Source organism: Schistocerca gregaria, unplaced genomic scaffold, assembly GCF_023897955.1.
Source record: "Schistocerca gregaria isolate iqSchGreg1 unplaced genomic scaffold, iqSchGreg1.2 ptg000394l, whole genome shotgun sequence".
NCBI lineage: Eukaryota > Metazoa > Arthropoda > Insecta > Orthoptera > Acrididae > Schistocerca > Schistocerca gregaria.
In genome coordinates this window covers 1,088,985-1,114,223 of record NW_026061833.1, presented here as the reverse complement: position 1 = coordinate 1,114,223, position 25,239 = coordinate 1,088,985, and the positions used below count along the sequence as shown (strand labels likewise).

General features: G+C 45.5%; 1 protein-coding gene across 1 annotated transcript in view; it reads right to left on the bottom strand.

Annotated features, from left to right (window-relative positions):
• Window positions 1-25,239, bottom strand: part of LOC126310132 (kanadaptin-like) — a 236,880-nt gene that overhangs the window by 177,248 nt on the left and 34,393 nt on the right.

The window sequence follows — 25,239 nt, the reverse complement described above, 5'->3', positions numbered from 1 at the left end:
GCCTTGTTTTCCCCCCTAAGGTAAGTCTTTCCGCTCCTGGGATTGGAATGACTCCTTACCCTCTCCCATAAAACCCACATCCTTTCATCTTCTTTTTTCCTTCCCTCTTTCCTGACGAAGCAGCCGCCGGTTGCGAAAGCTCGAAATTCTGTGTGTGTGTGTGTTTGTGTGTTTTGTTCATTGTGCCTGTCTGCCGGCGCATTCCCGCTTGGTAAGTCTTGGAATCTTTGGTTTTAATATATTTTTCCCATGTGGAAGTTTCTTTCTATTATATATAGACACACACACACACACACACACACACACACAGAATTACTAGCTTTCACAACCGGTGGTTGCTTCTTCAGGAAAGAGGGAAGGAGAGGGAAAGGATGTGGGTTTTAACCGAGAGGGTAAGGAGTCATTCCAATCCCGGGAGTGGAAAGACTTCCCTTAGGGGGACAGGATACTTTCTGGGACTGGATCAGGCTCTGAATGTGGCTCTCCAGCAGGGATACGACTTCCTCAAATCCTGCCCTGAAATGAGATCCATCCTTCATGAAATCCTCCCCACTCCACCAAGAGTGTCTTTCCGCTGTCCACCTAACCTTCGTAACCTCTTAGTTGATCCCTATGAAATCCCCAAACCACCTTCCCTACCCTCTGGCTCCTACCCTTGTAACCGCCCCCGGTGTAAAACCTGTCCCATGCACCCTCCCACCACCACCTACTCCAGTCCTGTGAACCAGAAGGTGTACATGATCAAAGGCAGAGCCACGTGTGAAAGCACTCACGTGATTTACCAACTGACCTGCCAACACTGTGAAGCTTTGTATGTGGAAATGACCAGCAACGAACTATCCATTTGCATGAATGGGCACAGGCAGACAGTGTTTGTTGGTAATGAGGATCACCCTGTGGCTAAACATGCCTTGGTGCACAGCCAGCACATCTTGCCACAGTGTTACACTGTCCAGGTTATCTGGATACTTCCCACTAACAGAACTCCGGTTGGTTGGTTGGTTGGTTGGGTGTGGGATTGAAGGGACCAGACTGCTAAGGTCATCGATCCCTTGTTCCACGATAAAATCACACGAAATAAAAACTGTCAGTCGTTAAAAACGGAGAACTGAGACAAGGGACGACACAATACAAGAAAGACAGACAAAGACCAGACAAACGGAACTAAAATCACACCGAGTGTGAAGGTGGTTGGCCGACCATAAAAATAAGGAAAAGCCAACCACCAAATGACATTAAAACCCACAGTTTAAAACCACAGGCCAAAGGCCCAAGTCAAAACAGGAAATAAAAGGACAAACACTCAAAGCATATGATAAAAACCCCCTGCCCGAATAAAACTCAACACGAGGTCCGCCATAGCAACGTCATCACACAAAAGGGCAGGGAGGGTATCAGGCAGCGCAAACGTCTGCCTGAGTCCTGTTAAAAGCGGGCAGTCCACCAAAATGTGGACCACCGTCAGAGCTGCCCCGCAGCGACATAGTGGTGGGTCCTCCTGGCGCAACAAATGGCCGTGCGTCAGCCACGTGTGGCCAACGCGCAGCCAGCAGAGGACGACAGAGTCCTTCCGAGAGGCCCGCATGGAGGAGCGCCACACACCGGTCGTCTCCTTCACCGCCCGAAGTTTGTTGGGCGTGGGCAGGGTGCGCCACTCATCACCCCAGGCACCAAGCACTTTCTGGCGCAAAAGCGACAGGAGATCAAACTCCATAAGGCCGAGTTCCAGAGCCGGTGCACTCACTGCCTGTTTAGCCAGCGTCTCAACCCGCTCATTGCCCCGGATGCCGACATGACCTGGGGTCCAAACAAAGACCACGGAGCGGCCGCAACGGGCAAGAGCATGGAGCGACTCGTGGATGGCCATCACCAGACGGGAACGAGGAAAGCACTGGTCAAGAGCTCATAAACCACTCAGGGAGTCACTACAGATGACAAAGGACTCACCTGAGCGGATATACTCTAGGGCGCGATAGATGGCAACCAACTCGGCAGTGTATACACTGTTCCCGGGTGCCAGCGACCGTTGCTCACAATGATCCTCTAGAGTAAGAGCGTAACCAGTGAGACCAGAGACCATCGAACCGTCGGAATAGGCCACGGCACATCCGGGAAACTCGGCAAGGAGAGAAACAAAGCGGCGGCGGAGGCCCGGAGGAGGGACCGAGTCTTTCGGACCCTGTGCCAAATCCAGCCGAATGCATGGTCGGCGCACACACCAAGAGGGCAGACGGAGATTGGCCCGGAAAACAGGTGGGAGAGGAAAAAACTCAATCCCACACAGTAGAGCCCGGATGCGAACCGCGATCGTACACCCTGACCGGGGCCGCCTGTCTGGAAGATGGACGATCGAGTGCGGGAACAGGAGACAGTAGTTGGGATGCCCTGGCAAGCTACAAACGTGGGCAACATAAGCGGCCAGAAGTCGGTCGCGCCGGATCCGCAATGGAGGAACACCAGCCTCCACAAGTAAGCTGTCAACAGGGCTTGTCCGAAATGCTCCTGTGGCGAGTCGGATCCCGCAGTGATGGATGGGATCCAGGAATTGCAACGCTGATGGCGATGCCGAACCATAAGCCACACATCCATAATCAAGGCGGGACTGTATCAGTGCTTGATACAGCTGGAGAAGGGTGGACCGATCAGCACCCCATCCAGTGTGGCTAAGGCAACGGAGAGCGTTTAAATGCCACCAGCATGTTTGTTTAAGCTGCCTAATATGAGGCAGCCAAGTCAACCGGGCATCAAATACCAGTCCCAAGAACCGATGTGTCTCTACCACAGCAAGAGGTTCACTGTCAAGGTAAAGGCGTGGCTCAGGGTGAACCGTGCAACGCCGGCAGAAATGCATAACGCAGGTCTTAGCGGCCGAAAACTGGAAGCCGTGCGCTACACCCCACGACTGCGCCTTGCGGATAGCGCCCTGCAGCTGGCGCTCAGCAACTGCAATGCCAGCGGAGATGTAGTAGAGGCAGAAGTCGTCTGCATACAACGAAGCTGCGACGGACGATCCCACCGCCTCAGCGAGCCCATTGATCGCAATTAAAAACAGGGAGACACTGAGAACAGACCCCTGTGGGACCCCGTTCTCCTGGACCCGGGAGGAACTATGGGACGCAGCAACTTGCACGCGGAAGGAACGAGACGACAGAAAATTCTGAATAAAAATCAGGAGCGGGCCCCTAAGACCCCACCCATGAAGTGTGGCCAGGATGTGATATCGCCAAGTCGTATCGTACGCCTTCCGCATGTCGAAGAAGACGGCAACCAGATGTTGGCGGCGTGCAAAGGCTGTGCGGACGGCAGACTCTAGGGAGACCAGATTATCGACGGCAGAGCGGCCTTTACGGAACCCACCCTGAGACGGAGCCAGAAGGCCTCGAGACTCGAGGAGCCCACTCAACCTCCGGCTCACCATACATTCTAGCAACTTGCAAAGAACGTTGGTGAGGCTTATGGGGCAGTAGCTGTCCACCTCCAGCGGGTTCTTGCCAGGTTTCAACACGGGGAGGACGATGCTTTCTCGCCATTGAGACGGGAACACACCCTCAACCCAGATGCAGTTGAAAACATCTAGGAGGCGTCGCTGGCAATTCACAGAGAGGTGTTTCAGCATCTGGCTGTGGATGCGGTCTGGCCCAGGAGCCATATCAGGGCAAGCAGATAGTGCACTCTGGAATTCCCAGTCGCTGAAAGGAGCATTGTACGACTCCGCGTGGCGCGTGTGAAAGGAAAGCCTCCAACTTTCCAACTGCTCTTTCCGGGAGCGGAAGGCCAGTGGGTAATTTGTAGATGCGGAACACTGAGCAAAATGCGCTGCTAACCGGTCCGCAATCGTGTCGGAGTCAGTACACACCACTCCATTCAGCGAAAGCCCAGGGACAGAGACAGGCGGCCGATAGCCATGGAGTCGCCTAATCTTAGCCCAAACCTGCGATGCAGAGGTACGGACGCCAATGGTGGAAACATACCGTTCCCAGCACTCCTGCTTCCGTTGGCGAATAAGGCGTCGGGCACGGGCACGGAGCTGTTTAAAAACGATGAGGTTCTCCAAGGACGGGTGCCGCTTATGGCGTTGAAGAGCCCGCCTCTGCGATCTCGGGCGCCCACCAAGGCACAGTCCTCCGCCGAGGGGACCCGGATGAACAGGGAATCGCAGATGCCGCCGCAGAAACGATGCCGGTGGTGACCGACTGAACCACCGCATCAATGGTGTCAGGGGAAGGAGGTGCGATAGTGGCGAGAGAGGAAAACAAGCCCCAATCAGCCTTATTCAGAGCCCATCTGGAGGGGCGTTCAGAAGAGTGACGCTGTGGTAGTGACAGAAAGATGGAGAAATGGTCACTACCACATAAGTCGTCATGGACACTCCAGTGGATGGATGGTGAAAGTCCGGGGCTGCAGATAGAAAGGTCGATGGCCGAAAATGTGCCATGGACTACGCTGAAATGTGTCGGCTCTCCCGTGTTTAAGAGGCAGAGGCCAAGCTGCGAGAGAAGAGTCTCGACATCTCTACCCCGGCCAGTAATCGCGAAGCTACCCCACAGGGGGTTATGGGCGTTAAAGTCGCCCAGTAACACAAAAGGAGGAGGCAGTTGTGCTATCAATGCAGCCAACACATGACGCAAGACATCACCATCTGGCGGAAGATACAAACTGCAGACAGTAATAGGCTGAGGCGTCCACATCCTTACAGCGACAGCCTCTAAAGGTGTGTGCAGAGGTACACATTCGCTGTAGACAGAGTTAAGGATGTAGACGCAGACTCCACCAGATACCCTCTCATAAGCTGCACAGTTCTTGTAATAACCCCGATACCCACGTAGGGCAGGGGTCCGCATTGCCGGAAACCAAGTTTCCTGTAGGGCAATGCAGAGGAAATGGTGACTGCTGATGAGTTGGCAAAGCTCAGCAAGGTGGTGGAAAAAAGCGCTGCAGTTCCACTGGAGTATCGCTTTGTCCATGTCCGAAAAAGGCGTGAAGGGGCCGAGGAGGCAGATCACGCCACTGGGTCATCTGCTGCCACCGATGGAGGACCAGTACAATCTGCTTCCATGGTGTCTGAGGATCCGGCGAGATCCAGGTCCTCAGCGGACGCCCGGATCTCCACCTTATCCTCGGACGCAGAGCCTGTAGGGAGCAGTGGGGTGGATGCCACCGCGTGGTCCTTGGCCTTAGAAGTCTTCTTCTTCGTCTTGTCTCTCTGGTCCTTGTTGGGTTTCATTGGCTGGAAGGGCTCCAGCGAGTCAGTCTCCAGGACGGAGGAGGAGCGGGAAGCCCTGCGATCAGCCGCTGGTCTGCTTTTCTTCCATTGGCTGACGTCACCCTTCCCAGAGGTGGAAACCTGGGAAGGAAGGGACCCAAGGGATCCTTTCCATGCTATTCGAGCCGGGGAAGTTTGAGGCTTCCCCAGCTTAGAAGTGGGGACTGATGTCCCCGATGGTTGGGGGGTTGCTGCTCCTGAGGCAGGTAGTGCAGGAGCAGCAGGGAGTGAAGTGCCCCCCACCATCAAGGGGGCAGGTGTAGCATTCTGGCTCTGAGAGGTGGCAGTCTGAGGGAGAGCTAATGGGGCCATAACAGTAGTAGCCGTGGCGTAAGAGGCAGTCATTCTAACAGGATGGAGGCGTTCGAACTTCTGCCTAGCCTCAGTGTATGTCAGGTGGTCCAGGGTCTTATACTCCATGATTTTGCGCTCTTTCTGGAAGATCCTGCAGTCCGGCGAGCAAGGGGAGTGGTGCTCTCCGCAGTTTACACAGATGGGAGGCGGAGCACATGGAGTATTGGGATGTGATGGGCGTCCACAATCTCGACATGTGAGGCTGGAAGTACAGCGGGAAGACATATGCCCGAACTTCCAGCACTTAAAGCACCGCATTGGGGGAGGGATATAGGGCTTGACGTCACAACGATAGACCATCACCTTGACCTTCTCAGGTAAAGTATCACCCTCGAAGGCCAAGATGAAGGCACTGGTGGCAACCTGCTTATCCCTTGGACCACGATGTATGCGCCGGACGAAGTGAACACCTCGCCGCTCTAAATTGGCACGAAGCTCGTCATCGGACTGCAATAGAAGGTCCCGATGGAATATTATGCCCTGGACCATATTAAGACTCTTATGGGGCGTGATTGTAACCGGAACATCCCCCAGCTTGTTACAATCGAGTAACCGGCGGGACTGGGCAGGGGACGCCGATTTGATCAAAACCAAGCCCGAGCGCATTTTGGACAAGCCCTCCACCTCCCCGAACTTGTCCTCTAAGTGCTCGACGAAGAACTAAGGCTTCATGGATGTAAAGGATTCACCATCAGCTCTCGTACACACCAGGTAGCGGGGCGAGTATGGTTCGCTGGCATCCTTAGTCTTTCGTTCCTCCCATGGTGTAGCCAGGGAGGGGAACGATTTGGGGTCATATGTAGTTGCGTTGTATTGAGCCCTGGAACGCTTAGAGACTGCTGGCGGCTGGCCGCCAGCAAGAGATGATGTACCACGCATCATTGCGGGTCATCCGCCCTAATGCCACCTACTCCGACCAAGGGCCCTCCCCACGGGCGCCACCCAGCCTCAGCAACGACCACCTGGCAGGATGGCCATTGCCGGGAGTCCAAATGCCCCAAGGAGATAGGCATCTACTCCTTGGCATACGTGGGGAGTTAACGGTGCTGGCATCAGCAGAGCGATCCCTGTGTAGTCAGGGGGCTACAACCAACAGGGTACATGGCGGCCCCACCACAACGGACTGGCTAGCGTGCTGGATTTCAGGTGATGTAGTCCAATATCGTCATTGGCGCATAAAGCGACACAGCATAGCAGACTGCAATAAACTGCACCCAAGAACAAATCCACGCCCAAGAGATGGTAGGTGAGCGGGACTGCTAAGCGATGATGACAAACCTGGCTAGAGATGGTAATGCATGATGAACACATCGCTCCTTGTAAGGCGCCCTTCCCCAATCGGCTCGCTCTTCGGAAAATTTAGAAGGATGGAGGTCAAACCCGTTAGGGGACCATCTCACAAGGCCAAAACGTTTGAGACTCCTTTTAGTCGCCTCTTACGACAGGCAGGAATACCGTGGGCCTATTCTTACCCCCGAACCCACAGGGGGAAGAACTCCGGAGATGGGAACTTGCCCTTCAGTATATCCTCTTTTCTCGTTATCCACAAGGCCTCAACCTACGCTAATTTCAAGTTGCCGCCGCTCATATCTCACCTGTCTTTCAACAACATCTTTGCCTCTGTACTTCCGCCTTACTGACATCTCTGCCCGAACTCTTTGCCTTTACAAATGTCTGCTTGTGTCTGTGTATATGTGGATGGATATGTGTGCGTGCGCGAGTGTTTACCTGTCCTTTTACCCCCTAAGGTAAGTCTTTCCACTCCCGGGATTGGAATGACTCCTTAACCTCTCCCTTAAAACCCACATCCTTTCGTCTTTCCCTCTCCTTCACTCTTTCCTGAAGAAGCAACCGCTGGTCGCGAAAGCTAGAATTTGTATGTTTGTGTGTCTATCGACCTGCCAGTGCATTCCAAGTGGGAAAAATATATCTAAAAACAAAGATGATGTGACTTACCAAACAAAAGTGCTGGCAGGTCGATAGACACACAAACATACACACAAAATTCAAGCTTTCGCAACCAACGGTTGCTTCGTCAGGAAAGAGAGAAGGAGAGGGAAAGACGAAAGGATGTGGGTTTTAAGGGAGAGGGTAATGAGTCATTCGAATCTCGGGAGAGGAAAGACTCACCTTAGGGGGGAAAAAGGACAGGAATACACTCGCACACTCGCGTGCGCCCGCGCCCGCACACACACACACACACACACACACACACACACACACACACAAGCAGACATTTGTTTGTGTGTGTATCGACCTGCCAGCGCTTTTGTTTGGTAAGTCACATCATCTTTGTTTTTATATATAAAGGGGAAAATTGTTGCATATAACAACAAAAGGAATTTAAAATATTTTGGAAGAAATCAGAATCTATATACACCCACGGACAAACTCTGATGAAATATTAAACAAACAAACAGACCCAAAACATAAAAATTTTCTACATAACTTTAGTCAAATCTTACAGCTCAATTCAAGTTGGTCATATTAAATAAAAACACAGATATATACACACTACAAACATGTAACAAAGTTTATAATCCCATGCCACAGATAATTACATATCAATAAACCAACTTAACCATACAGCATCACTGGATTATATCTTAATTGTAGGTGTCAACCCACAACAGTATATACAAGTGACAACATCCTAGCTTACATTTGAAAACAACACAGTTAATAGAGATTAAGATAAATATTTAAAAATTTGGCTGTAGTTCAAAACAATCCATGCAATAGTAAGATAATAAGACAGCAACATCGCAACTATGCAATATGAAAGTACGTACTAGCACACAGTAAAACAAATTTGTTAATAGTTTTAATGTTACAACATTTAACAAAGCATATTCGGTTGCAGGTAGACTGATAATAGCAATAATGCTGAAATAGGCCTTTTGCTAATGTAGTTGCAATTAACAATTACAGCAGCATTCCAGTACAGTACTATCTTTTATTTTATTTACATGTAGTAGTAGTAGTAGTAGTAGTAGTAGTAGTAATAATAATAATAATTATAGTAATGAAAGATTTTATTGTCTTTATGCCATTACAGCAACGTCAAATAAAGATACAATTTATAATACTTTGTGATAAGGTTTTGACCTACTGAAATATTTTAGCTTGTGTTGTTGTTGTTGTTGTGGTCTTCAGTCCTGAGACTGGTTTGATGCAGCTCTCCATGCTATTCTATACTGTGCAAGCTTATATTACAATAAATGTACAGTGGGTCATCTGTTGGATTACTGCATTTTACAGTTGAAGAATTCAATGATATCATAGAACAGGTGGGCAATAAATCATTCATGCAGTCTTTCTTTGAATGTATGTTCAGAAAGATCCTGTATAGCATGTGGCAGCTAATTAAATAGTTTGTGTCCTGTGACTTCATAGCTATTTATTGATTTTGATAATATGTGGTAATTCGTGTATATGTGTTTGATGCTTCTTGTGTTGTGACAAAGTACATTTTCTCTACGTTTCACATCTTATAGGTTCTTCTTCGTAAAGATTAAGACATTGTATATATAGAGGTTTATTACTATCATAATTTTTTGTTTAGTATATAAGGGTTTGCAGTGAGCCTTATGTGAAGAATTTGTAATTGTCCTAATGGCTTTCTTCTGCAATAATAAGATGGCATGTATATGACTACAGTTACCCCACAAGACAATGCCATTGGATATTACACTTTGGAAAAATGCAAAATAAGATGATCTGATGTATGTTTCAGGTTCACAATTTCTGAGTTGTCTTAATAAATAAATTACTCTAGATAGCTTACTACTAATATAGTTTACATCTTGGCCCCAGGATAACTTTTGGTCTAAATAAACTCCCAGGAATTTAACAGAACTATTGTCATCAGATAGTGGCTTGTCTCTTAGAGTGAAGATTATCTGCTGAATTTTACTTTTATTTAGCAGGAAACCATTTGCTCTGAACCAATAATGCTGTGTGAGTGAGTGTATTTTCAGCACAGGTTTTAAGGTCATTAAGATTGTTACTGCTATGAAGAAAAGTTGTATCATCTGCATACAATACAGTGGTGGATGTAATAAATGAGGGGAGGTGATTGATCATAATCAGAAACAGGAAGAGGCCCAGTATATACTAAATAAAGGGGAAAAATTGGTAACAAGAATCTCAAAAACGTCTTAAATGATGTACTTCAAATTCTTATTCTAATAAATGTTCGGTTTGATATGGTTACATATTTTTTCAAACAACAATGTACAGGTTTACTGTTAAACTTAAACCTGCTTATGAGGAAGAAAGTGCTGTGCTGTGAAGATGTGTAGTTTCATTTCCTTTCTCAGAGTCACTTTTAACAGAAAACAGGAAAGCTGTATTTATGGCTTGTCAGCTTATGGTCAAGAATCCTAAGACTACGGAATATGAATCACCCCAAACTCTGTGATCCTATATGTTTGCAGATTAAAACTATGTGAAATATTGTCACTGGAGCTACTGTCACCACAGGTCCAGCCACTGGAGAGCTGTCTCTCTCATTCCACAGATACCAATGGTCCCAGCAAATCATTTTAAGTGACTTCAGGTAAAGGTTTTGCTATCAACAACACTAGGCTCAAGACCAATGATACAGGGGAAGAGGAGATGGACAGCGTATGGGGAGGACATGGACATAAGAGAGGGGGAATGAGGATGTAGACAGAAAGGGGATGGAGAAGGACACAGAGGGAGATATGCGCAGGAGGTAACAGGTATTTCCCATACATATTTAGCACTTGTGAAGCACTGCTGGGTTCACTAGTAATATACAAAAGGAAAGCATTGTTACCAAATTTCTCGAAAAATTCTTGACAGATTCACTTCAAATTTTTACACATAAAAAGAGTGTGTGTGTGTGTGTGTGTGTGTGTGTGTGTGTCTAAAGAGGAAATGTTAGCAAAAATCTCGAAACATTACTGACCAATTTACTTGAAATTTTTACACATTACTTTAATAAAAATTTGGATGAACATGGGCTACATATTTTTAATATATGTAATACATAACTATTCCTATAAAAACAAAAATGTTTGGACTGATTTACACTACATATTTCTTAATACACATGCAATAAAAAGGGGAAACACTGTTAGCAAATATCTCAAAAAGTTCTTGACCAATCTGTTTCAAATTTTTACATATATAACATATAAATGAAAGCTGCCGTTAGCATAAAATCTCAAAAAGTTCTTGACTGACTTACTTCAATTTTTTTCATGGAACTCTAATAGCCATCTGGATAGACACTAGCTTGGCTAAGTGGAAACGATATTACCACAAAATCTGGAAAGTGCTTGACGAATTTACTTCGAATTTTTACACGACGCTCTAACAAATATTCATACTGATAAGGCCATATATTTGTATAAACACCAATTTGCAGCTTTTCTACTAAAGCAAACTGCAAGAAAGAGAATGCTGTGCTGTGAAAATTTCCTGTTTTATTAACATTTTCACTGTCAGTTTTAACTATGATAGTAACGCAATTAAACCATTAGACATAAGATTTCCCTTAAATTTAACGTAAAATAAAAATTGTATCCAAAATAATGTGTAGTTTTGTTTACTTCCTTGCTGTTTGGTATAAACAGAAGACAGTAAAGTAGTTTCTACAACTTACTGGCTTAAGACTAGAATGCTACCACAGAATTTGGTCATTCAAAATGTTGCAAGTGTAATAACTTCAAGTTGAACAAATATATTTCAAGAAAGACACAATACATGAAAGCCACAGATCAAGTAAAGAGTAAGATGTGTGTACACTTTAACAGTCACATCATAACCGAGTCCAAGTCTAGCGGCCGCTGGCTGTCTGGCCGCTTAGGTTGCACTGCTGCTCCATGGCTGGCAGACAGCGCCGCATGTAGAGGATGCCCGTAACTGCGCAGCGGCATTTTGAAAGATCGTCGAGTCACAACACTTTTCACCCCTTTGAATTTTTTGCACAGGTCTTGATGGAAGTGGCCTGTAGATTGCTTAAGTCCATAGGTGTCGTTTGACTGGCCATAAAGTCTCGGGGAGGCAGCTTCCCGTACGGACGGAAGTGTCCCCGATGATAAGGGGTCGAGATGACAGGAGACGTGGGGGTCGAATCTGCTGGGGCCCCATGCACCAATCCGCCCATTGCGGCAAGTCCCGTTGTTATAGCAGGAGACATGAGTGATGGGTCTGTGTCCGTAGGAGAAGGAGGTGAGTAGAGTTGCTCCGACAGATGACAGTCATCTGGTTCCTGCATGGGCACGTCTCCTGTGGCATCAGTTCTTGTGCTGGCACCGATATGATGGTGAGAGGACTGTGTTGTGAGTAGTCAGAGATTCCAGTATCCCGAGCATCAGGTAGAGCCGAAGGTGATGTAGCGGTATCCGGAACAGACGTTGCCGGCCACGAGGCCGAAGCTGGTACGAAGAATGATGCACTGCAACACCCATGTTCGTCTGGATTTCATACAGGCATTGGCCATGGCATCGTAAGTTGCAGCCAGGACTCCATTTTGGCTGCCTGCCATATCCCCGTACCCATAGAAGGTCATCGGCGGTGAACCGGCCAAGTGCAGGCAACCGCGGCCATGAGGTGGAAGGTAGCAGAAGATGAAGTAGCGTGCGGGGCTGTCAGCCATGTAAGAGCTCAGCCGGGCTGTGGTCACCCATGGGGGTGAAACGGTAAGAAGCCAGAAATTGGAGAAGTGCATCATCAGCAGCAGAAGAAGTCAGGAGTTTCCTCATCTGAGCCTTAAATGTGCGGACCAGTCGTTCAGGCTCACCATTTGACTGTGGATGGAACGGAGGGGCCGTGACATGCATGACGCCGTGACGGGCACGAAAATCCGCAAAATCGGAAGAGGCAAATTGCGAACCATTATCAGTAACAAGAGTAGAGAGAAGGCCTTCCAAAGAGAAAATGCGAGCTAGAGCATTGGTGGTTTCCGCGGTGGTAGGTGACATAACACGGACAATGAAAGGAAAGTTATAGTAGGCGTCAATAACGAGAAGCCAATAAGTACCTAAAAAAGGTTCCGCGAAGTCAGCATGAATACACTCCCAGGGCTTCTCAGGCGAAGGCCACGGTGACAAAGATGACTTCGGGGCGGCGGCCCGTGATGCACAAGGGCCACAGGCAGCAACCATGAGTGTGATTTCAGAGTCGATGCTGGGCCAGTACACATGACGGTGTGCCAGAGATTTTGTGCGAGACACCCCAGTACCCTTGGTGAAGGAGGCACAAGACTGAACACACAAAGACACAGGTACCATAACACATGGCGAAGCACTGTCGGTGTAAAGGAGGATAACACCATCCCTAGCCGTGAGGCGATAATGCAAAGCGTAATAGTTTTGCAACGGATCAGAAGTCTTAGTGGACAGACGATCTGGCCAACCCTTCTCAATACAGCATAAGACCCAGGAGAGGGTAGGGTCAAAACCCGTAGTAGCCACCAGCTGGTCCCCAGTGATGGGGAACTCGTCCACAACCCGCTGCTCGGCAACATCCAGTTGGAAACACAAAAGTTCGTCCCTATCAAATGCCAGATCAGGACCCATGGGAAGGCGAGACAGTACATCAGCATTCGCATGTTGAACCGTCGGCCAGAAATGAATCTCATAATTGAAACAACACAAGTAAAGAGTCCAGCACTGAAGGCGGTGTGCAGCCTTGTCAAGAAGTGATGTTGATGGATGAAACAAGGGGTTTGTGATCCATAACCAGATGAAATTTGGATCCGTAGAGAAAAACACCAAACTTATGAAGAGCATAAATTATGGCCAAAGCTTCTTTTTCAATTTGAGAATACTTTTGTTGGGCATCCGTGAGCGTTTTGGAGGCATAAGCAATGGGTTGTTCAGAAAAAACGGTGCGCAAGGACTGCACCGACCCCGTATTGAGAGGCGTCCATGGCAAGAACAAGATGTTGGCCAGGTTGATAAGTAGCCAGGCACAGGGCCTGTTTCAGCATAGTCTTCAATTTCTGGAAGGCTGCATCGCAAGACGCAGACCAATGAAAAGGCACGTTTTTATGCAACAGGCGATGCAACGGCTGAACCACCGAAGCAGCAGATGGGAAAAACTTGTGACAGTATGCCATTTCTCCCAAGAAGGCCTGCAGTTTCTTAATAGATATAGGGCAAGGAAGGGTATTGATCGCAACGACAGTTTGCTGAAGTGGATGAATACCATTCCGAGAGAGTTGAAACCCCAAGTATGTGATAGATGCCTGAAAAAATTTTGATTTCTGAAGATTAAACTTAAGACCGGCAGTCTGTAAGACATGAAAAAGATTTTGAAGATGTTTGCCAGTGGTGGAGCCAGTTACAACAATGTCGTCCTGGTAATTTATACACCCAGGGACAGTGAGCAATAATTGTTCCAAGAATCGCTGAAAGAGAGCGTTGGCAACCCAGAATGCCAATCGGTATTGATAGAGGCCGAAAGGCGTGTTAAGGACCAGAAACTGCCAGGAAACAGCATGGAGAGGAAGTTGATGATAAGCTTCTGACAAGTCAAGTTTAGAAAAATACTGGCCCCCAGCAAGTTTAGTGAACAATTCTTCAGGTCGAGGCATAGGGTAAGTGTCGATAAAGCATTGAGCATTTACAGTGGCTCTGAAATCGCCAAAGAGACGAATATCATTGTTTGGCTTAACAACGACAATGACAGGAGAGGACCACTCACTGGAAGTGTCAGGAAGCAAGACCCCTGAAGCAGCGAGACGATTCAGCTACCGTTTGACCTGATCACGAAGGGCCACAGGAATGGGCCTGAGCCCAAAAAAACTTAGGCCAAGCATTGGGTTTGAGCGTGATATGAGCTTCAAAGTCGTTTGCATGGCCTAACCCAGGAGAAAAAAACAGACGAAAAATTCATCAACAAGGAATCCAATTACGCACAAGGAATAGCATCAGAGACGATATTGACGGAGTCATCTATGGAGAACCCAAAAACATGAAAGGCATCGAAACTAAAAAGATTCTCCATGTTACTATGGTCGACCAAAAATATGGGAACAGTGTGAACGACAGATTTGTAAGATACCTCAGCATCAAATTGTCCCAAGAGAGACAAGTCCATAATTCATAATTGCCTAGTGACAGGTAACAGGATTGGAGAACCCAAATGAAGATACGTCTGAGAATTGATGATAGTGGGAGCAGAACCACCTGCATGCGAACATCTCGAACAAGTATTTGAACAGTGAATAATAACTTCCCTGAAAGGGAAGAAGTACAATTGACAGACAACACAGAATCAGAATCAGCGTCATGTTCATGAACATCATGTATGCGGTCGGATTTGCAAACAGATGACACATGACCTGTTTTTTGCATTTGTGACACATGGCCCAATATTGTGGACAATCTCCTCGTGAATGTTTCGTAAAACACTGCGGACATGAAGGAAGTTGCTGTGGATTTTGCTGCAGTTTCTTAGAGGTTTGTTTACGGTTAGGCCGAGGCTTCGCTTGGGAGTGTACGGCTGCCACGTCGGCCGGCGGGGACATGCTACAGGCTTCGTCAACATCGCACAGAGGTTGTATTTCCCCGACGTTGCCCAATGCCTCTATTTGCGCTCCAGTGGCGCGAGAAATTTCAAAAGACTGAGTGATGGATAGGACTTCATCTAGAGATGGATTTGCCAACTGAAGGGCACATTGCCTAACTTCTATGTCAGGTGCCAATCGGATAATAGCATCCCGTACCATGGAATCAGCGTAGGATTCTTTGTGAACTTCAGTACACTTTCTACTGAGGTCGTAAAGTTCAGCAGTGCAAGCATGATAGGATTGATTTGGTTTGAAAGATATCGGCAAGTTACAACAGTAAGGCTACCCATTTGCACATTAAAACTATGCAAAATACTGTCACCAAAGCCACGGTCCTCATGAACCGAGGACCTTACCATTGGTGCAATGTCTTGGATGTCCCAATGATACAAATAGCCGTAACATAGGTGCAACCACAATGGAGACCAGATAAACATGCGGTTTCTGATAGAGTCGTACGATTTTTGGTTAGTACTTCTGTGACTAATACGTGCGACCGTATCGATTTCTGGCACCAGCAGGCCTTTACACAAAGAAAAATTGTTCTGCGGTCAGAGATGCCAGGCAGGGATAGCAGTCTTAAGTGCATTCCAGGTGAGCCTATGGTGACTGGTGGACTGGACAACAGAGGGCAGAGTAAGCCATGTAGTGAAAGCCAGGTGGCTGCTAGTTGTGGACTGCAGTGCAGGAAGTGTCTGAGTAATGGGTCACCGGTCTTGAGGTGGCCGTTTGGTCGGCAGATGGCAGGGAGTGTATCGCTTCAGAATTAGTGCCTCGCACTCCTACCGTCGGCATCGGTTTGGAATTTGAACTGGGTTGTTCACCTCGACTGGAACAGTAATTCGTCTGTCTGTGCAGGTTGATTCTGAAAACTGAACTGTTTTTCGTTAGCAAGCCTTGGGAGCATTTTTCCCTATTTCATCTGGGACAAATCACATTGGATGTTGCGCCAAAGAGCTAGTTGGGATTATCATTGACTGTAGTGTCACAAAATTGTGCCCTGGCAGTCTTCTGCAAATTTCCACGTATGTGCAGCTAAGTGAGTTTCCAGGGTGTGTAAATCGTGTTGAACTTTGTGCATGATGTCCTATAGAAGTGATGTCAGATTCACAGAAACTTCATAATTGTGGATACATGTTCTCCAGTTCCACCGGCCAAAAGCTCCATATAAGGGAGTTAATTAATTTCTACGATTACAAAGCTGTCAATCAATCCCATCAAGGTATAACTGTATTGTTCCAAATTGCCTCATGTTCAAGAGGCAGGGAGAACATAAAATTGGTTAAGACTGGCAGTGATAATTTGTCATTTACAGAGTTTGTCCTCAGCCTGGGACTGTAGTACAGTGAGCCACGTATTGATGTATCTGGTACAGAAGACAGGTTAATTTGTGTGCAGCCGCATCAGCGCATGTTATCCTTCAGTGAATTGTAATTAAGTTTTGTTATTGATTCTTCTATAACTACCATAACATTGGTTTCCTCACAACTGGATTGGTTGAACTGACATCAAATCACTAACAAGTCAGAATCCCTACAGCCAGTTACGATGCACTAACGTTTCTGAACTTAAGCTTATTTCGTTTAGAAGCAATACCTTAGATTATTTCAAATTTTTAAGGTTAATGGTTTTAATGTCAGTTATTATTCTAAATACCTTTATTATTGTGATTATTTTATAGATTATTGGTTCTGATGTTGAATGGAAATGAAATTTTGGGTAATGAAGAATTTCAGTAACATTCTTTAAATCGTTTGGAGGATTTTACATTCTAATAAATTTGCATGGTATTAATGTTTTAAAGGATTATTGTTTCAATGTTTTAAGGGAAAAAGTATGAATTTTCTGTACACCTGTGAATGCCTGTGTAAACTAAGTAAACCAATAAATGTTGAGTTACTGTGCTCAGCCACTTACCACACCAGAAACTTTGTGTTCTCCCTTTACCAGCTTCAAAGGTTACCTCCTCTTTCGTATCCTTAAGAGAAGGTATCACTTCCTGAAGAGGAGCAGTAGCCTTTTCAGTAGTTGTAGGAGCTGAATGGTTGCCTGATATGTCCTTGTAACATCAACCAAAATGGCCTTTCTGTGCTGGAACTGCCAACAGCTCAAAGCTAGGGGAAACTACAGCTGATGATAGTGTCCTCTTGGGTAAAATATTCTGCAGGTAATATACCTCTCCCATTTGGATCTCTGGGTGGCGACTACCCAGGAGGATGTCATCATCAGGAGAAACAAAACTGATGTTCTGTGGTATGGACCACAGAGTATTGGATCACTTAACCATGTTTGTCAGTTAGAAAATTTAAAAAGAGAACTGGATAGCCTGAAGTTAGATATAGTGGGAATTAGAGAAATTCGATGGCAGGAGGAACACGGCTTCTGGTCCAGAAAATATTGGGTTATCAATACAAAATCTAATAGGGGTAAGTATGAGTAGGTTTAATAATGAATAAGAAAATAGGAATGGCGGTAAGCTTCTACGAACAGCATATTCAACGCATTATTCTAGCAAAGACTGTCACTAATCTCATGCCCACCACAGCAGAATATGTGTATATGCCAACCAGATACGCAGATGAGGAAGAGAGTGAAGAAATGTATGGTAAGATAAAACAAATTATTCAGATGGTTAAGGGATTTGGAAATTTAACTGTGAAAGGGGAAAGGGGACTAGAATTTAGCAGTAGGAAAAAGAAAGAGAAGGAAAAATAGTAAGTGAATGTGGACTGGAGCAAAGGAATGAAAAAGGAAGTCGCCTGGTAAAATTTTGCACAGAGCATAATTTGGTTTAAGAATAAAGAAGGCATGGAAGAGACCTGGAGAGACTGGAAGTTTTCAGATTAATTATACAATAGTTAGACAGAGATTTAGGAACCAGATTTTAAATTGTAAGACATTTCAAGGGTCAGATGTGGACTCTGATCACAATTTATTGGCTAGGAACTGTAAATTACAAATGATGAAATTGGAAAGATGTAGGAAATTAAGGACATGGAATCTGGATATGTTGAAAGAACCAGAGCTTGTTGTGAGCTTCAGAGGGAGCATTAGGCAACAACTGACTTGTACAGAGGAAAGGTATACCATAGAAAACCAATTAGTTACTTTAACAGTTGAAATGGCGAAGGCAGCTGAGGATCAAATAGGTAAAAAGACAAGAAATAGTAGAAATACTTGGATGACAAAGGAGATACAGAATATCATTTATGAAAGGACAAAATGTAAAAATTCAGCAAATGACACAGACAAAAGTGAATACAAACATCTAAAAAATGAGACTGGCAGGAAGTACAAAAGGATAAGCAGAAATGGCTAGAGAACAAATATAAGCATTTAGAAGCATATTTCACCAGGGGAAAGGCAGATACTGCCTACAGGAAAGTTAAAGAGGCCTTTTAATAAAAGACAAGCAGGTGTATGAATATCAAGATGTTATATGCAAAACCAGTTCTAACCAACAAGAGGAAGCCGAAAGGCAGAAGGAGAATATAGAGATTCTATACAAAACAGATGAGGTTGAAGGCAACATTAGAGAAATGGAAAAGGATGTAGATGAAGGTGAGATGAGAGGTATGGTACTGCTAGAAGAATTTGACCGAGCACTGAAACACCTAAGTCAAATCAAGGCCCCAGCCGTAGACGACATTCCATCAGAACTACTGATAGCCTTTGGAGGCCACCCATGACAACACCAAACTATCACTTTAAAAAGTCATGTTTGCAAAACAACAACACAAATTCTTTACAGAAGAATGAAAGGACTGGTAGAAGAAGGGAAGATTAGTTTCAATTTTGAAGAAATGTAGAAACACATGATGCCATACTGACTCTAAGACTTATCTAAGAAGATAGGTTCAGAAGAGGCACACATGTATTTTAGCATCTGTATACTTAGTGAAAGCTTTTGACAGTGTTGACTGGAATACTCTTTTTGAAATTTTGAATGTAGCAGGAGTAAAATGCAGGGAGCAACAGGCTACCTACGACTTGTACAAAAATCAGATATGGCAGTCATAAGAGTAGAGGAGCATGAAAGGGAAACTATGGTTGAGAAAGGGGTGAGGCAAGGTTGTAGCCTATCCCTGATGTTATTCAATCTACACACTGAGCATGCAGTAAAGGAAACCAAAGAAAAATTTGGAGTACGAATTCATGTTCAGAGAGAAAAAATAAAAACTATGAGGTTGCCGATGACACTGTAATTCTGCCGGAGACAGCAAAGGACTTGATTGGTTGGTTGGTTGGTTCGTTGGTTGGTTGGTTGGTTCGTTGGTTGGTTTGGTTTGGTTTGGTTTGGTTTGGATTGGATGGATGAATGGATGGAAGGGGGGGGGGGGGCAAATGAGAGATCGGGGCACAATGTTATAGAGGGGCAGTGAGAGGAGGAGGAGGAGGAGGAGATGCACAAAGAGAAGAGTGGAGGAGAAGATGGACATTTAGCAATAGTGAGGCAATTCCGGGTTCGTCAGCTACGACTAATATATTGTTATTCTCTTCGATTTCAACACAAAACATTTTTTGACCAACTAATCACTGAAAATGAATTCCCTTCTAATAATTCTGCCACAAAAATAAATTCTCAAGTGGAACTCAAGTCTTCATACTAGGGTATATTCCACTACTTCCACAAGTTAACAGTGGATCTTCAAAGCACTATTTTCCACCCACAATTCCAACATTAGCAATTATTCACAATTGTACAATGAAACACAATCATTTACCGTATAAAATAATAACTTAGTAGCACTACTTGCTTCTACAGCCAGAAACTCTCCGCAGCTGTATCTCAACTGTCAACTATATTCTTCATCAGAATGTTGTGTGGAGGTACTCATATTTCCTGTGGAACAAAGACTTCATTTTTATTTTTTTATTTATGAACTGTTTTTGCCAAAAATCTGAGTCTTCTTGGCTCTTACAAGTCACTGTGGTTTGTCCAAATCCAGGGCAACTGAAACACGTTATTGGTTTGGCGATTAAACTTGACAAAGGGCTGTCCATGCAATGTGCTTGGTTTTCAGTATACAGAAGATGCCGGCAATGTGTCTCCACGTCGAGTGGGAAGCAGCCAATGGTAGTGACACACCTGCATCCAGTATGATAAAATATTATTAACGATTCAGTCTGAAACACAAATATACTTCTGCCACATTCAGCCATTTCTTTTATTGGTATAAACAACTGTTCTGCGCTATCTGTTTTGCAACTGACAATTTCATCTCAAAGGCAGAAGCTAAGTTATGGTGACAGACTGAGCTATAGCAAGCACCTGAGCTCTACTGTCCACAGCTGAGAACAATCTATTCAGCAGGAATGTGGGTGTAGGTTGTGTTCTAGAGCAGGTTAGTTCAAAAAATATTGTTTATGAATGAATTCTACCGGTAGAGCAATTTTTTCAGATGGCCCAGACCACCTGACAGTAGGCAGCTGCGGGGCAGAAGGGAGCGAGGGGAAGGACTGTGTCCCCCCTGCCAGACTCTCCCCCCCCCCCCCCCCCCCCAAGACATTCTTCTAAGCTGGCTACTGTAGGTCATGTTGGAATTTGACAGTTCGGGTGTGAGGTGAAAAAGCCAAAGAATGTGGACAACAAATCAATGTTGTTCTGCAAGATTGATCTATAATATGTCCTCGAGTCTAGGTTAGATTGGAAGGAGACATTTGATTGTGAGACGGTAAAGTCAACGAATGTGAACGTGAAATCTTGGTTGTGATGACAGGCTGATTGGTAGTGTAGTTAGAGATCTATGTTAGCTTGGAAGCTGATAGTACCTTTTCAAATTACTTTCAGTTTACTTGTGTCCACATCAGCAGTATTTATATTTGCTCATGCAAATGAATCTTTTTCTCCAGAAATTCAGACTGATCACACTCTTAGTACCTATCACTTTAAGGTTGTTTTGACGTTAAATACTTAATATTTTTACCACTATTAAATTAAAACGTGATACATCTTTGGTTATACAAGTCAGCTATTCTGCCATCATAACTTCTTGTGACTCTTCCTTCAATTATAAGTACATTTTGGATACTAATGTGTGTTCTGTTAGCATATTCCAGGATGACTTTTGTTAATGTTTGTTTATGACTAAATTCATGTCTCATTCATGAATACACTAAACAGATTCAGAAGGATGTAGGCTGCAGTAGGTACTGGGAGATGAAGAAGCTTGCACAGGATAGGGTAGCATAGAGAGCTGCATCAAACCAGTCTCGGGACTGAAGACCACAACAACAACATCTCATTATTGGGTTCAGTATTAGTACTACTCAAAGGCTAGAAAAGCCACCAGTAGCACCTACAGGTGAATTTTGTAGGTTCCACTGAAGTTCCATGAAATGCTAGGATAACAGAAGTTTACTCAGACAGTGAATTTCTTTACGTAGCTATCCTCCACACCAAACACATAAATATTTGTTTAGAAAATAGAAATGCCTTCTGTCCTGCACTGTACTTTATTTTGCCAGACACGTTTTGCCATTATTAACTTTGAGGCATCATAAAGGGAATCGACAGCAATACAGTTATGATACACTTTAGTTTTGAAATGATACTTTCTTGCCAATGTGACAGGAATTCTGTCACTCCAGAAGCGGTTGAAAATGGCAAGAAGGTGGCACTGGCAATCCGCTGACAGATGTTTACTCATTTGGTGATGGAAGGGGTCTGGATGCAGTGGTCAGGACAATCAGCAAGGGTGCTGAGAAATCCCCACTCACTGAATGGAGCATTAAACGGCTCAGGGTGGCGTGAAGCAAAAGATAAGTGTTGTCATTCCACTTGCTGTTGTAAGAGATGAAAGATGGGGCAGTAATTCTCAGATGCAGAGGTGCAAGCATAATTCTCAGCACGATGCACTGTGATTATGTCTGAATCAGTATATACAGCTCCATTTGTGGAAATTTGAGGTATACGTGCGGGGGTCTGATATCAGTAAAGGCATCTGAGCTCGGTCCATACCTGGGAAGGAGAGGTTCGTGTTCCAATGATGCACACATATCGTTCCCAACATTCCTACTTCCATCATTTCATAAGCTGACGGACCTGGGCAAGGAGTCATTTGAAGGCACTGAGATGAGTGACACAATGGCATTGGAGGGGCCCACCTGTGGTCTCTAATAGCCACAGTGACTTCCAGTGACCAACAAGGCAATATTTTCCGCCACAAGGGACCTGAGGGACAGGATATTGCCTATTCAGCTGCGGCAGTAATGATCTGAATTACCTCATTGATGTTTCCATGCAATGGAGATTCAACGGTTATAGTGGAGGTCAAAGAGTCTCAGTCAGTTTTGGTAAGAGCCCATCTGGGCAAGCGTCCAGATGAGTTATGCTGGGGGAGGGACAGGAAGAGCAGAAAGTGGTCACTACCACTCAAATTGTTGTGAGCTCTTCAGTGGATAGACGATATAAGAACAGGACTGCAAACTGAGAGATCAATGGCCAAGTATGTGCCACAATGAAATGAGTGGGGCACCTGTATTTACATTTGTGGCATCTTTACCATGGCCAGTAATATTAGTTCCACCCCAAAAAGGGTTATGAGCGCTAAAATCACCCAGAAGTAGAAAAGGTGGGGGGAATTGGGAAATAAGTGCAGCCAATACATGGTCCGGCACTTCACCATCTGGAGGAAGGTAGATGTTGCATGTGGTAATGTCTTGTGTTGTCCTCACCCTGACAGCCACAACTTTTAAAGATGTTTGAAAGGGCACAGGTTGGCTGCATACACAGGTAAGGATACAAAAACTGACTCCACCTGATATTCTGTTATAGTCGTTACGATTTTTTTAGAATCCTGATAGCCAGGAAGCATTGGGTCTGCATTGCGGAAAACCAGGTTTCCTGAAGGGCAACACAAAAATCAGCTACAATGCTTAACAGTTGCCGTAACTTAGATAGGTGGGAGAAAAAACTGCCACAATTCCACTGGAGGATGACACTCTCCACCATCTGGGAAGGCATGAAGAGACCACGGAAGGGAGTCACCTGCTGCCATCGGTTGAGTGCTGGTGTCCAGTACCATTGAATCTGAGGTGTCAGCGACATCTACATCCTTGGGAGATGCTAGAATCTTCACCTTGTCCTCAGATGTGGAACTGTTATGGAGTGGTGGTGTGGGTGCCTCCAGAGTCTCCCATTCCTTAACAGACTTCTTCGTCTGTCTGCACTCTTAAGGACTTGCTGGGAGGGCTTCTCTGAAGTAGCTTCAGGGAGAGAGGAGGACCATGAAGCCCTTCGACCAGCAACTAGTGTCTCCTTTGACCACTGGCTGGTGTCTACTTGACCACAGGGAGAGACCGTGAAAGGTAGAGTCCCAAGGGATCACCTTCCTTTTGAGAGGAGCCGGAGGATGCTGTTGCTTCTCTGGCTGGGAGAGAGGGGAGGGGAGGGGAGGGGAGGGAAGGGGAAGGGGAGGGGTGAGGGGAGGGGAGGGAAGGGTGGCGGATTGACATCCCCACTGGGGCAGGCTTAGATGAGGAGCATACCATCGCCAATGGAGGTGATGTCATAATAGTGGCAGTGTAAAATGGTAGCAATCAAACGTGGTTCAACCTTTCGTATTTCAATTTAACCTCTCGGTAGGTCAGCTGTCCAGGGTATTGTACGACAGTAAGTCAATTATTATCTGAAAAGTAGTTATAAAATTTTATTGTAATCACACGAAACTTACAAGAACATCATTTTTTCAATGCACTTGGTCCATCATTGTACGAGCTTCCTGATGCCCTCCTAAAAGAAGGTTCTCGGTTGAGGTGCGAGCCAGGAATGCACTGCATCTTTCACTGCTTCATCCGAGGCAAATCGACAGCCCCTTAATGCCTGTTTGAGTGGACCAAACAAGTGATGGTAAGAAGGGGCAAGATCGGGACCATATGGAGGATGATCCAATGCTTCAAATTTGAGTTTCTGGAGCGTTTAATCAGTGTGGGCAGCAGTATGCAGACAGGCATTGTCCTGCAACAACACACCTTTTGACAGCAATTCTTGGCATTTGCTTCGATTTGCAAGCTTTAGCCTGGTATTAAGCAACTGTAATGTACACTGTTTATTGTGGTACCCCTTTCCCCATAATGTTGCAGTACTGGACCTTGTGTGTCCCAAAAAACAGTAAGCATCAGTTTTTGTGTGGACAGCTGGGTCTTGAACTTTTTCTTGCATGGCGAATTTGGATGTTTCCATTCCATACTCTGCCGTTTACTCTCTGGCTTATGACGATGGATCTATGTCTTGTCACCAGTAATGACCCTGTCTTTGAAGTTGTTCCCTTTGGTACCATAGTGATCCAAATGTTGTTTGCAGGTGTCCAAGCATGTTTGTTTATGCAACTGTGTGAGTTGTTTAGGGACCCATCTTGCACAAACTTTATGGAATCCAAGTTTATTGTGGTTGGTTGGTTTGTGGGATTAAAGGGACCAGACTCAAGTCTGTTGTGGATGATTTCGTAGACAGAACAGTGACTAATTTGGAGACAATATGCAACTTCGTCAATAGTTAATCGCCTGTCCAAGAGAATCATTTCACGTGAACACTCAACGGTTCCTTTATTTGTGGCGGTAAACACTCGCCTGGCTCCTTCATCATGCGCAGCACTTGTGCGACGATTTCGAAATTTTTCAATCCATTTGTAGACACTCTGTTGTGGCAAAACACTGTTCCCGTACTGCACGGAAAGTCTTCAATGATATGCCTTCCAACATAGCTCTTCTTTGGTGCAAATAGAGAGCAGAGCAACCATGATTAACAGCAGAGCAGTGATAATGAAACTAACCAAGCAGCTTGAAAATAGCAAAGGTATAAGCATGCATCATCAATGTAAACCGACAGTAGTACCAAAATAAGCAAAAACATAACTAAATTGCTGATAGTAACTGACTCAGCCTTGTAATCCATAATTTTCATCTCCTTTTGGTGTGCCATGCAGTCTGGCGAGCAGCAGGAGTGGCGCTGTCTACAGTTGACACAGGTGGGAGGAGGGGCACATGGAGCATTCGAATGCAGTAGACATCTGCAATCTCAACATGTAGTGTTGGAATTGCACCAGGAGGACATGTGCCTGATTTTCCACAA